The following is a 12,413-nucleotide window of genomic DNA, read 5'->3' on the forward strand; positions in this document are numbered from 1 at the left end:
GCAGGATTCGAACCTGCGACCGTAGCAATCGCGCGGTTCCGGACTGAAGCGCCTAGAACCGCTCGGCCACCGCGGCCGGCGCCCTTAGTATAATTCAGGTTAGGGACTGATGACCTTAGCACTTAAGTCCCATAAGATTTCACACACATTTGAACACCCCAATAAGACGACAATATGGTGTGCAGTTTCTTCACACCCCCTTAACGAAACTTACTTACTTTTCGAAAATGAAGATCGGATCACACTAACTGTCACTTCGGATCGATATGTTGAGATGTTACAGTATTTTGTTGCACCTGCATGGAACAGTATTCCACAACGAGGCCTGGCTTCAGCGGGATGGTACGGCGTCGGACACTGCAGCAGATTGGTCCGTTTGTGACATTTTCTTGTGGGTCTTCGTTAAGAAACACGTGTGTACACGACTCGGTCAAGAACACTGAATGAACTGAAACAGAGAATTGAAGACAAGATTCGTGGTATATCTGCTTTGATGTTGCAACAATCAGTGGGAAAACTTAAGAGCAAAAATGGTTCAAATGGCTTTGAGCACTCTGTTACTTAACATCTGAGGTCATCAGTCTCCTAGAACTTAGAACTACTTAAACCTAACCTAAGGACATCACACACATCCATGTCCGAGGCAGGATCCGAAAGTGCGACCGCAGTGGTCGCGTGGTTCCGGACTGAAGCGCCTAGAACCGCTCGGCCACAACGGCCGCCAAAACTTAAGAGCAGATCGGAAGAATGCACTCGTACAGGAGGACACCATTTACAGAACGTAATTTTCAAACATTCGTAATTTGGTTTACTGTCCCTTAAAAGGCAAGTTGCAGTGCTTCAGTTGCTGTCAATAACTTTTTTTCTTAATGTTGTACTTTTGTTGGCTGTATCAAAAGTTTACGTTTTTCTGTCTCACCCTGTGTAATATGTGAATACTGGGACCAACTCTAAGGACGCGAACATGTAGTTTAAGTATCATAAAAGCACATTAATAACAAAATTATTTACGTTTAAAACTTTTAAAAGAGTTGCACATTCACATCGGTGAAGACAACGTCGTAGTATGCTCATAAATAGTAAGTACATCCATTATATTCCTCACGATGTGGGCGCAATAGGTGTGACAACTATAATACTGCTACGACAGCTTCTCTTGAATAGGTGACAGCTGGAAGAATGAATTATCGTTATCCGTTTAGCTCTCTAGCAGCATGAAATATTTTCTTCACATTACGCATTTCCGATAATCATACTCACAATGGCTAAATAGGTGTCTGAGACCCTCAGGTTCTCAACCATTTGGCGCACGTTTAGGGAGTCGCAGCCTAGTTTCACAGCAGCTCTGGTTCAGGAGTTCTAATCGACTCAGGACCATGTGGCTGCGATCAGTTCTGGGAGCATTGATGCAGATTGTGAGGCTCCCTGGAATTCCGTGAACACAGCCCGTCTTCTCAACACTCTACGAATCGCTGGAGTGTTCTAAGAATGTTCTTGGAGTCCAGACGATACCCAACTTTTATTCACGTTCTGCAGCTATTTGCACTCTGTCCACTCAAAGCCTGACAGAACAGCCATCTCAGAACGTTTAATTAGACCTCGAGGCACCAATACCGAATTACACTAGGTAATTCCCTTCCCATCTCTAGCAACGATTTCCATAACGAGAAAAATTATTCGCTATGCGTTTGAAAATTTGACTTTTCGCCACCCCACACCCCATCCCCCAACACTTTCATCTTTGTCTTCTCTTGACGCCGGTAACAGTGATTAGAGGTCGTAAATACATGCAAGAATAAGTAAGGGTCATAAGATGACATATTAACAAATGGCTCTTCCCTATTGACACGCTCTTTATTCGTCAAATACATCTTATTTGAAGCATTGTGTGGTATTTCCTGTAATGTCCAGGTGCAGCATGACCGGCCTCTGGCGTCGCCCCCGCGGGCCCGCCTCTCTGGAGCCTACGCCCCCGTTGCCGCCGCCGCCGCCCCCACACGCGGCCTGGTGTCCCGGACACCCGCCCACACCGCCAGCACCGGCCGCGCGCGCTACGACGACGAAGACATCCAAGGCTTCGACTTCGGCGGACAGGGATTCGGTTTCGGCGCGGATGACAGCTTCTGAGGACTCCGTATTGTGTTAGCACCAGGCGCCAAAGGACGATGACGACCCTTCCGTATCAGACCGTATTATTCCTCATTATAATTGACAAGGAAGTTGAACACACTGTAGCATATCAAATCTACCAGCTCCATGAAAATTCCAGTTGATCATTTATGAAAAGTTAAAACTTTGTGCCGGATCAGGAGCCTGTACTTCACTGTCAGAGTACTCCTTCGTTTAAGTACCACGCGAATACGAGGGCATCTTACTGCCTAACGCCTCGCTGCAAGTTCTCACTTAACCTTCTGCAATCGTTCCATATCCCAATTACTGCAAGAGGAACATGAACTTAACCGACAATAATTTCGGAGTTAGTTCAGGGACACTTCCTGAATATTTCGGTTTAAGCGACCAGCGGTCAGCTATGACTCTTAACAGAGGAATAAATTCATTAATTATGATGTATTAGGTTTATTACTTCGAATTACCCTTGTTTTGGTGAAAATACCTTCACAATAGTGAAAGGGCCTTTCGTATACAATCAACAATACGTACAACTTAAACTGCAGAGTAGTGAAACAATCGTCGGACAATGAAAAAGTACTGTGATGCTATTGCCATCAGTGAAAACATACGCGAGCCTCGTACTCTTCAACAGTAATTGTAGCCATCCTGCAGTATATCACTGTTAGCGTCCAAGTAAAAAGGCCGCCAAACCATACCTGAGACGTAATCGAGCAGTACTGAAGCGAAGTCTCAGAGCGAAGATTAAAGTGGTCGTAACTGTTATCAACAACAAGTACCGTGAGTGAAAGGAATACATTTGTTTACAGGCAAGATACACAGCGCTTACCGTCGACTGCACGGTTGTGCAGGTACTGACAGTGTACTAAAGATAAATAGATGAAATGTGGTAAGAAATCGAAGGAAATGCAATTGTTGTGTAACAAGCCATCGGTAACAATATACAAAAATACTCACACAAACTTCTACAATTTCTTCATTGGAGTACGGCTTCACCCTTTATAATTTACCACTGTACTCAACCTTCTACGCATTCTTTCAAAGAGATAGCTCTATAGTAATGTATCTGAATTAATGGATAACGTACCCTTACGGACAGCAACTGATACTCCAGTCAAGTACAGTTAAAAGGTCTTTGTTAGCTGAATCTTACACATTAATAATGAAACACTGGGTACAGTTTTTAGCTCACTGTAACTCAGGGAGCTTTCAGGTGACGCTAAAGAGTGACAGATGCAGGGTGTGAGACATAATGAGACAGACAAATATCACGTTCTCTCTATAATGAAACGGGAAAAATGTCTCCAAAGTCGTGTTTTCGAATGTAACGAAGTTGCGCAATCATTTCCGACTCTTCATCATAATGGATGTTTACGGGTCCCATACACAAATCATACTAAGCCTACTTCATTCTTATGCAGTTCATGTCAGTTGGTTGCAGCTCTGTCCCAATATCCAAAAGAGGTACTCCTGGTCTTTAAACTGAAAGCTGTGAATGTCCTACACACGCTGTGTGAACTGTTCGTGAAAGGCAGAGAACGCCGCTATTAAGATAACTCTGTGAATTGTTACGTTCGTAGTGACGAAAACATTATTCCTATGGCAACACAGTGCGTTGACAGAACCGTAATGATTTGTTTAACTTATCGCACTTCTAGTCACAAAGAATCAATTCACGTCTAACAGCTATTGAAGTCAAAGAGGCACCTGTTCGAACAAGGTTCGGGAATCAGAGCCCTGGGATAGCTTAGCTGGAATAGCATTCTGAGTTTATGTCCTGATCCAGTACGTGGTTTTACGCTGGCAAGAATTTGAACTGGCTCTTACTATCGAAGTTTATTCTAGCATTCTTTTTTAATTTAATTTCTGTGTAAGAAAACTATTACCTTCGCGGCATGTTTCTAGGTTAGAGTTTTTCATTCAGAACACGAATCCCAATTACGTAACCGTTGTTATCTCCTTTGTCCAGATGGTGTTATGTATGTTTCTTCACCACTCCGACAAAACGAGTGGGTCCAACAGTAACTTACAGATTCTCTTTTGTTTCTGTTATTCTGATTCTGACTTTTCCCTTGACCTGTTTTTGTATTCATTAGTTATAGTTTTTTTAATAAAATATTGTGTCATTCAAACTTTTTTTTAAATATGACCCATTCATTATTTTCGATTTCATGTACCCGCATCTACTATTACCTGCAACGCGTATCCATAAAACTGGCCATGTATCATCCAGAAACTAATGCTATCAGTGTTCCGACATCTGGTCAGTGACTGAATTCTGTGTATGTTTGACAACCATACACGATTTGAAATAAAGGAAAAGCTCGTTATTAACGCAGCTTACAGCAAATTACTAGAATCTGAAAATAAATTGCTTCAGAATACCGCAAATGTTATTATTTTGGGACAACCTTTTAAAATCTACTACTGAAATGTCCCACCTTCAAGGGGATACAATATACTTTTTACTTGTTGTTACGTTATAGAAAATGGTCAAGAACGAACTTAAAAAAAAATGGTTCAAATGGCTCTGAGCACTATGGGACTTAACATCTGAGGTCATCAGTCCCCTAGTACTTAGAACTACTTAAACCTAACTAACCTAAGGACATCACACACATCCATGCCCGAGGCAGGATTCCAGACTTTAGCGCCTAGAACCGCTCGGCCACTACGGCCGACAACCAACTGAAACAAAATTACCTTGGGCCTATACACTGGTGAACAAAGTTAAAGCAACAAACTTCTATTTCCCCTTCCTATGTCTAAGTCGCGATATGATCATACGGCTCGTGTTCTGTACAGGAGATGGCACTCCGGTCAACGGACAATTACGCCAGCAATGACGTTACGATTTCCATCAAACTAGGTATTATTGGTCGGTTGTCCCACATCCATAGTCGCTGTGTACACAGTCACAGAGGATGCAGTGTGGCACAGAGAAGACGCCACCACACTCTCTGCAGTAAAGAGCTGTAGGAAGAATGGAGGCAGGACAGTCGCAAATTCAGATGACCCGATGGCTTAATGTGAATCGTTCTGTTGTTTCTCGGATGTGGTGACAGTTTGTAAAGACCGAAACTGTATCCCAAAGATATCAGAAAGAGATGACCGTCATTTCGGTATAGGTGCACGACGGTGCTGCCTTATTACTGCCTGGCAACTGGCATCTGAGCTCTGAGCATCCACTGGACATGTTGTATCGAGGCAACTCTCGCGAATATTGAGTAGTATAATGGCTAGGAAAATAGTGGTACATATCGAGTATAAAATATTATCATTGTAATGTGATACAAGTGAACTCTCGATTCAGTTGCATCTCTAGATTTTAGGGCTGATTACCTAGATTTATGAAGATAAATAGGATTTCGTTTGATGAAAGTGCATTGTGATTGTAATGGAAATAGACTTTATACTAATTTACATGCATTAACAGGTGAAACAATTGCTTCTGTTCTATGTTTACTATAGCTTCAATGCACACATCAAAAACTCAATGATTTCGTTGCATTCCCGCGAGTAACAAAGTTGCAAACATTATCCTCTGTAGTGTTTACATCGAGGGTTAATAATACATTTTCTACGCTATCATTTCACTAATACATTTTTATTTCAGTTCTAATCCAAAATTGTAGCAATTTATTCGATTAGTTGCACACTATGTTTCCAAGGAACGGCTAAGTCTACGTATTGGACACCCCCCTCCCCCACAAAAAATCTTGGTTCTGTTGACAGAAGGATGTGTAGCGCAGCCTTAGTTGTAGGTTAGATTGGAAGGTGACAGTTTGGTTATTAGTTAGCGAAGCCAACGAATGTGAAGGCAAAACACCTGGCTGCAGTAAGAAATTGACCGGTAGCGAAGCCTGATGTTTACGTCTGTGCCATATTGAAAAATGCAAGGAGGATCCAATACTAAACTTTTACCCAAGGAACCACCGCTACTCAGACCTTAAAACGGTCATATGATTACCATTACTTTAAATTGTTTAAGTGTATAAATTTTAGGGAATGGTCGCCAGAAATACTGCCAGGTCACTATTACTTTTGTTTTTGTGTAGAGCTTTCACACCTTCTTGTTGAAATCTTGAGAGGATCAGCGTTAACCAGCGCTTTAGAATGCCAGGTGCAAGGAAAGCGGTGTTTAAAAGGTTCATGGATGATGCCGTATACAGATAAAGTGAGAGTAGTTTAAAATTTGTTACCCCACTGGTCAAAAATATTTTCAAAATCTATTAATGTGAGCCAGTCATAGCTGATCGTGGCTTAGATGAGCTTAGGTGGATACAGATTATCTCTCCTATGCAGGGTGGTAAGAAAGAGTCTGGGAAGACTATAAGGGTGTTATAAGGTAGGTTGTGCTGAGAAATAATTGTTAAGGAAAAAATGCAACACCTTGCGCCGTTCCAAGTACATTAGCATTGATTTAAGCCAAACAGGGCATTGCGCACACAAAATCAAGCGGCCCGCCAGAGAAGGTGTCGCCAAACGCGTGCGTAGTTTGGTTTTTTAAAACCGAACTGGAAAGCGGTGCAAAAGTTGGACATGGGACGGCAGCAAGGATCGATCCCGAACTACGAGCTGACCAGTCTCGTGCGCTGTCATTTATGCCATGAGAAGAACTGATACTAATTGTATATGGCGGATTGCTTGAATAAGCACGCACAAAGGCCTGATTGGCTGACTTCAGTGCTAATTTATTCGCAAATGGCGCAACGTAATTTTTTTCCTAACAATTATTTCTCAGCACAACCTATCCTGCAACTCCCTTACGAGTATTTCAGACTCTTTCTTACCGCCTTGTATATCCATCCGTAGTAAAGATCTACTTTGCTCTCTCTCCGGATAGCACTATTTTAATTATTTGGTACAAACCTTTATGGTCTTTAATAATTATACATGTTTTTGAGATAAATAAAGCACAAAAATCTATTGTTGTACCATCTCCGTCGTTATTTATGATTAACACACAACGTTGGTGTTGCATCTGGGCGCCAAAGGTACCAACTTACTGATTTTGATCTGAAGTGGCTAAGCGCTTTTTCATAGGCGTGCTCTTTATCGTAACGTAGTTGTCAAGAGAACAGAATAATAACGAAATTTATGCCACAAGAACAGAAGAATATGGCAACTGGTTATCACCAACCAAGGAATTATCTCGACAGCGGCTGTCATTGGACTGCGGGGCAGTCGCGCCTAGGTGGGTGCCGTTCCAGCACGTTACAGCAAGCGACTGGCTGCGGCTTCGACCCTTCTTGCGTTAGACTCATCTCTTCTGCTCTCCCCTCTTTCTGCTACTGTACGTGGTACTAGTTAACTTGGCGCAGCTCTAGTCGACACATTCCGTTAATCTTGAGCTCACATTATTCTCAGAAGTTCTTCTTGGGAAAGCAGATATCTTTCAACTACTTGTTTGGTGCTAGCCACTGGCTGGCCCCGAAAACTAGCACTAGTGCTGAGAATAAAATACCAGGATAGCTGAGATGTGTTATAAAACTTTAACTTTTATACACGTCATACATGCTTGAACCCTCTTTCATGTAACTAGCTCGCCGGTTCCTGCATCACTCTGCGGGCTCTGCGGGCTGCCTCAGCTAGGAGTCTGCAATACAGTCTAACACTCTGACATGTCCATTCAGCAACAGTGTAAAACCATCTCATACGGATAATGTCATTGGGGCACTGGAAGACAGTTTTACAACTGTAACATTACATAATTACATACTCGTTTGCTTCCATTATTTATCACCCTTAAAGAAATACCTAGATTTATCAAAATAGTTTTATATTCCACTTCTTACACATAATACAGGGTGTATCAAAAAAATCATCCGATTTGGGACGTCCATATTTTTGAAAATAACAAACACATACAATGAATTTTGTTTTTTGATGAGCGGAAAACTCAAAAAGATTTTTTTTCATGCCTTTTCATAGGTGTTCAATGTGCGCCCCTTGAAATGCACGGCATGTCAGTGCAATATTCAGATTATTCCGACATTGCAGCGAGCATGATTGAGTTACAGCTTCCACAGCTGCTGTCATGCGATGTCTCATTCATTGATGTTGGTAACGGACGCATATAAACAGAGTCTTTTATAGACCCCCAATAAGAAATAATCACATACAGTCATGTCCGATGACCTTTGGGGCCAGTAATGTAAGGCTGATCATTTGGTCCATGCGACCGATCCAGTGTTCAGTAAACCTTTGATTTAAAAACTCCCGTACTTCCAGATGCCAGTGTGCTATCTAGTACAGACCGTGTTCTTTCCAACAGCACCTTGTTCATGTACATATCCCAAATAACTTAATAGTTAAAATTTTTTTAAATTGATTTATTTTTTTTATACGCCATGTATAATATTAATAGTCTATCCCTTACCACTACATTGCAAACAAGCTCAAAAGTTTGGCAATAGGAATATAACATGAATTATTTACAAAACATTATTGCTTGATGAAGTCACAACAGCCGTATTTTTGATTATAAGGTGTGAAGAACTGTAGTTCAAATCTTAAAACTAATTTTCTCATCCATGACAGCCTTAATCAGCGTATCCTGCCCCATACGATCTATGATATTTAATCACAATCGTTCGACCAGCTACAACCAATGTCCCTTAATTCTACTCCTATTACCCAATAACATTTTCTCAAGGAATGGTATAATAATGATGTTAGGGCTGGTGACCCTATTCACATCTGTGGTACCTCAGTGCTTTCCTATTCTCTGTTGAGAAAGAGTTGCACGGCGAGAAGTCAAAAATCCTGAATTGTTGGACACTGTAGCGACACTGGTCTAGTTTTTATGCCATTAGCACTGTACCTTGGCTTATACTCGCAACTACCTCACTACAGAATAGAATGACACAAGCAGAAAGAGTAAGGCACAGAAATGGGAAACAAGAGAAAACCTCAACTCACATGACTCATGTACTACGTGAATGTCAAACCACAGATCAGCTAGCATAGATCCTTGAAGAGCTATTAAATTCATCTAAGGCAAAGTATATATATCCATGTTCCTGAATGCACAATGCAATGCAATATATACACAAGGTGTTTCACTAAACTTATTTGCCTCTGTAAGTTACGAAGTAATAGGCGACCGTAATATTTATGGCGGTAGGTCACCATAAGAAACGTTACACTGTCTGCAAAGCTATGAACATAGTTTATTGTGTTATTATTGAAAGAGTTAGCCGCGAGGGATTAGCCGAGCGGTCTAACGAGCTGCAGTCATGGACTGTGCGACTGGTCCCGGCGGTGGTTCGAGTCCTCCCTCGGGCATGTGTGTGTGTGTTTGTCCTTAGGATAGTTTAGATTAAGTAGTGTCTAAGCTTAGGGACTAATGACCTTAGCAGTAAAGTCCCATAAGATTTCACACACATTTGAACATTTATTCAAAGAGTTACAGCAAAAAGATACAAATTTTTAAATGGAACAATAGTTGTTTCTATCATGCACTGGAATCAGTAACACCAGCTGTGTATACATCAATTTAAATTACATTCCTATCACTTTTAGATTGGGAGCTACAACCCTTCAAAGTTTCAGGGGCAGATACCACACGCTGTACATAATACATGGTTCTGTGGTGGGTGATGGATGTTCTGGCGGTGGGAAGTTGATTTAAATGAGATTTTCAAATGTGTGTCCATGTTCCTGAATGCACAATGCAATGCACCTTCTAAAGGATCTGAGGATGAGATGCAACATCGCCAGTGTCACGGAGCAACATGTGTCCTTGATGTGTCGTTTTAAATCATCTGGGGATGTGGGCTCAGTGACATAAACACGATCCTTCAGATATCCCCACAAAAAGAAATCTCATGGTATTAAATCAGGGCCATGAATGAGGACCATGGCGCCCCAACCACCTTCCTGCAAATCTGTTGTTTAGTTCTTCCACAACAGCACATGCAGAATGGGCTGAGTGACCATTGTGCTGCATCCACATATGGACTCTCGTGTGTAGACACACATGGTCAAGGAGACCACCCAAACTGTCGACTGTGAACGCCCGATATAACTCCCCTGTCAGTGTACCTGGGAAGTAGTGTGTACCAATGATTTCATCCCCAAGGGTTCCACACCTACATTAATAGACCACCTACACCGATGGTCGACAGGTTGTACTCACTGATGATTGTCTGTGGCCCAGTAGTGCACATTATGGCGATCCACTGCATCATAATTTGTGAATGCGGACTCATCCGAGAACATAGCACCTTGTAAAGACTCCAGCGTGAAATTATGCACGGCCCATTCACAGAATGTAACTCTCACACGAAAATCGTTCCCATGCAGCTCCTCGGTCAGTCACAGATGGTAAATGTGAAACCTGTGGCCGTGTACTATATGCCGCACAGATGTGAGACTGACACCAGCGACTGCAGCAACGGCTCGTAAGCTGACTTGAGGATCGTGGTGTACTGCAGCTTAAACAAACATCTCCGTCTCCTCATGTCTTGCAGTTTTTCAACTGTTCCTGTGGCGCATTACCAATCTGCCTGTTTCCCGAAATCATTGTTTGGCACGTAAGAACGTAATGGCTGCCGATCTCTTCGCCGAGGATATCTCACCGCGTATGCCATGGCTGCTTCAGTGGCATCATGTCAGCACTCGTCGAGCATCAGCAACATGTCAATGTAATCGTTGTTCGTGTATGCCATCTTAATCTGATATCAGTAACTGTGGTATATTGAGCCCCATTTGTTTGTGTCTCGAACTGTCGGGTATACGGCCGTGTGCGGCGACAGTCCGCAGTCTAACAGCGCATCGAGGAAGCTTCTCGCTCCATGACACTGGCGACATTACAACTCGGCCGCACTCCATTTAGAAGGCGCGTTGCGTTATGTGCAGTGTATGTGGTATTTGCCCCTAAAACTTTGAAGGGTTGTAGCTCCGAAACTGAAAGTGATAGGAATGTATTTTAAATTGATGTATACACAGCTGGTGCTGCAGATTCCAGTGCATGATAGAAACAACTATTGTTCAATTAAATAAATTATATGTATATAAGATATGGGCAGAAACGTCTTTTTACCGATTATGGTATATAGGCTACCCTGCATGACAGTGATGGTCTGCAAATCCAACCTGCTTTCCAGGACAGCTTACATGTCACGATCAAGAAATGGTTTTGTTGGCTCTGACATGTAGGCCACCCTACATGTCAGGCGTGTTTTATTCACTGACCTGTTTTGCATGGTGGTCTACGTGGCAGGGGGGAGATAAATGATCGATATACTTTGCATGGTGGCCTGTACATCAGGGGCAAATAAGTAATTTTGAAACCCCTGATGTGTAGACAGCCTTGTATGACATTTATGTTGTGGGAATAGTATCAGCCTGCTTTACTGAACTAGACTGCAGGGGCTACATCTTCCAGTCAGCATGGATGAAGGGGGGGGGGGATTGAGGTGGAAAGAGTAGTGGATATACAGAGCAAAGGGGTGGAGGAAATGGACAGAGAGAGGGGTAGAGGGGAAAATGCATAAGGCAGGTGTAAAGGGTAGAGAGATAGTGGTCAGGTGGAAAAGAAAGAGGGGTAGGCAGAGATGGAGAAAGAGAGGAGAATGAGTATATAATCGAATGAGGGGTGAAGGGAAATATGATCAGAGAGAGGGCTAGGAGGAAATGAACAAAGGGAAGAAGAAACTGTGAGAGTGGAGAGGAGGAGACAGAAAGAAATGGGAGGATGAGTTGGGAAGACAGGTGGAACAAGAAGTGGAGAGGGAGAGGAGGAGAAGGAGAAGACGTGTTCAATATATGTATCAAACATGTACACACGGAAAGTCATGGGGGAAAGGCTAGTAATTCACTAATTGCAATAAATTGCGCCTTAAGTTGTGCACTATTTGATGTACTTAAATTTTAGTGATACCAGTGGTCCATCATATCTCAGCCAACCCTCTCCTTACATTGCCAGCTCATCCAACAAACGTCATGGCACTCGGTATGTGGAGCCATATAACCTGGTCTGTTAAATTATATATTTGTGTCTAGTTTCATCAGTTCATCCCTTGTACACTTCCCACATACCACATGCAGATCTACTGCTCACATAAGTGAGTCGTATCAAATGGGACTGTGAGAAGAAAATGGACACAGCCCAGGAACAATAGACACAAGAATCCCATGAGTGATACTAGGATGTATGTGCTGCTACTTACTCTCAGATGTGCTGATGACATTAGCACATCCACTGATCCCATTTATGAAACGCCTTTTAATTGCGTGGTAGGTGTTCTCTGGTGGAAGAAGGTGCATCGAGGTAA

General features: G+C 42.4%; 1 protein-coding gene across 1 annotated transcript in view; it reads right to left on the bottom strand.

The window, feature by feature from the left end:
- Positions 1-12,413, bottom strand: part of LOC126204465 (uncharacterized) — a 119,752-nt gene continuing 107,339 nt past the window's right edge. Inside the window, exon 3 of the mRNA XM_049938854.1 lies at positions 1-448. The gene's annotated coding sequence lies outside the window, so the exon portion shown is untranslated. The remainder of the gene's footprint in view (positions 449-12,413) is intronic.

The sequence above is a fragment of the Schistocerca nitens genome, chromosome 9, assembly GCF_023898315.1.
Source record: "Schistocerca nitens isolate TAMUIC-IGC-003100 chromosome 9, iqSchNite1.1, whole genome shotgun sequence".
NCBI lineage: Eukaryota > Metazoa > Arthropoda > Insecta > Orthoptera > Acrididae > Schistocerca > Schistocerca nitens.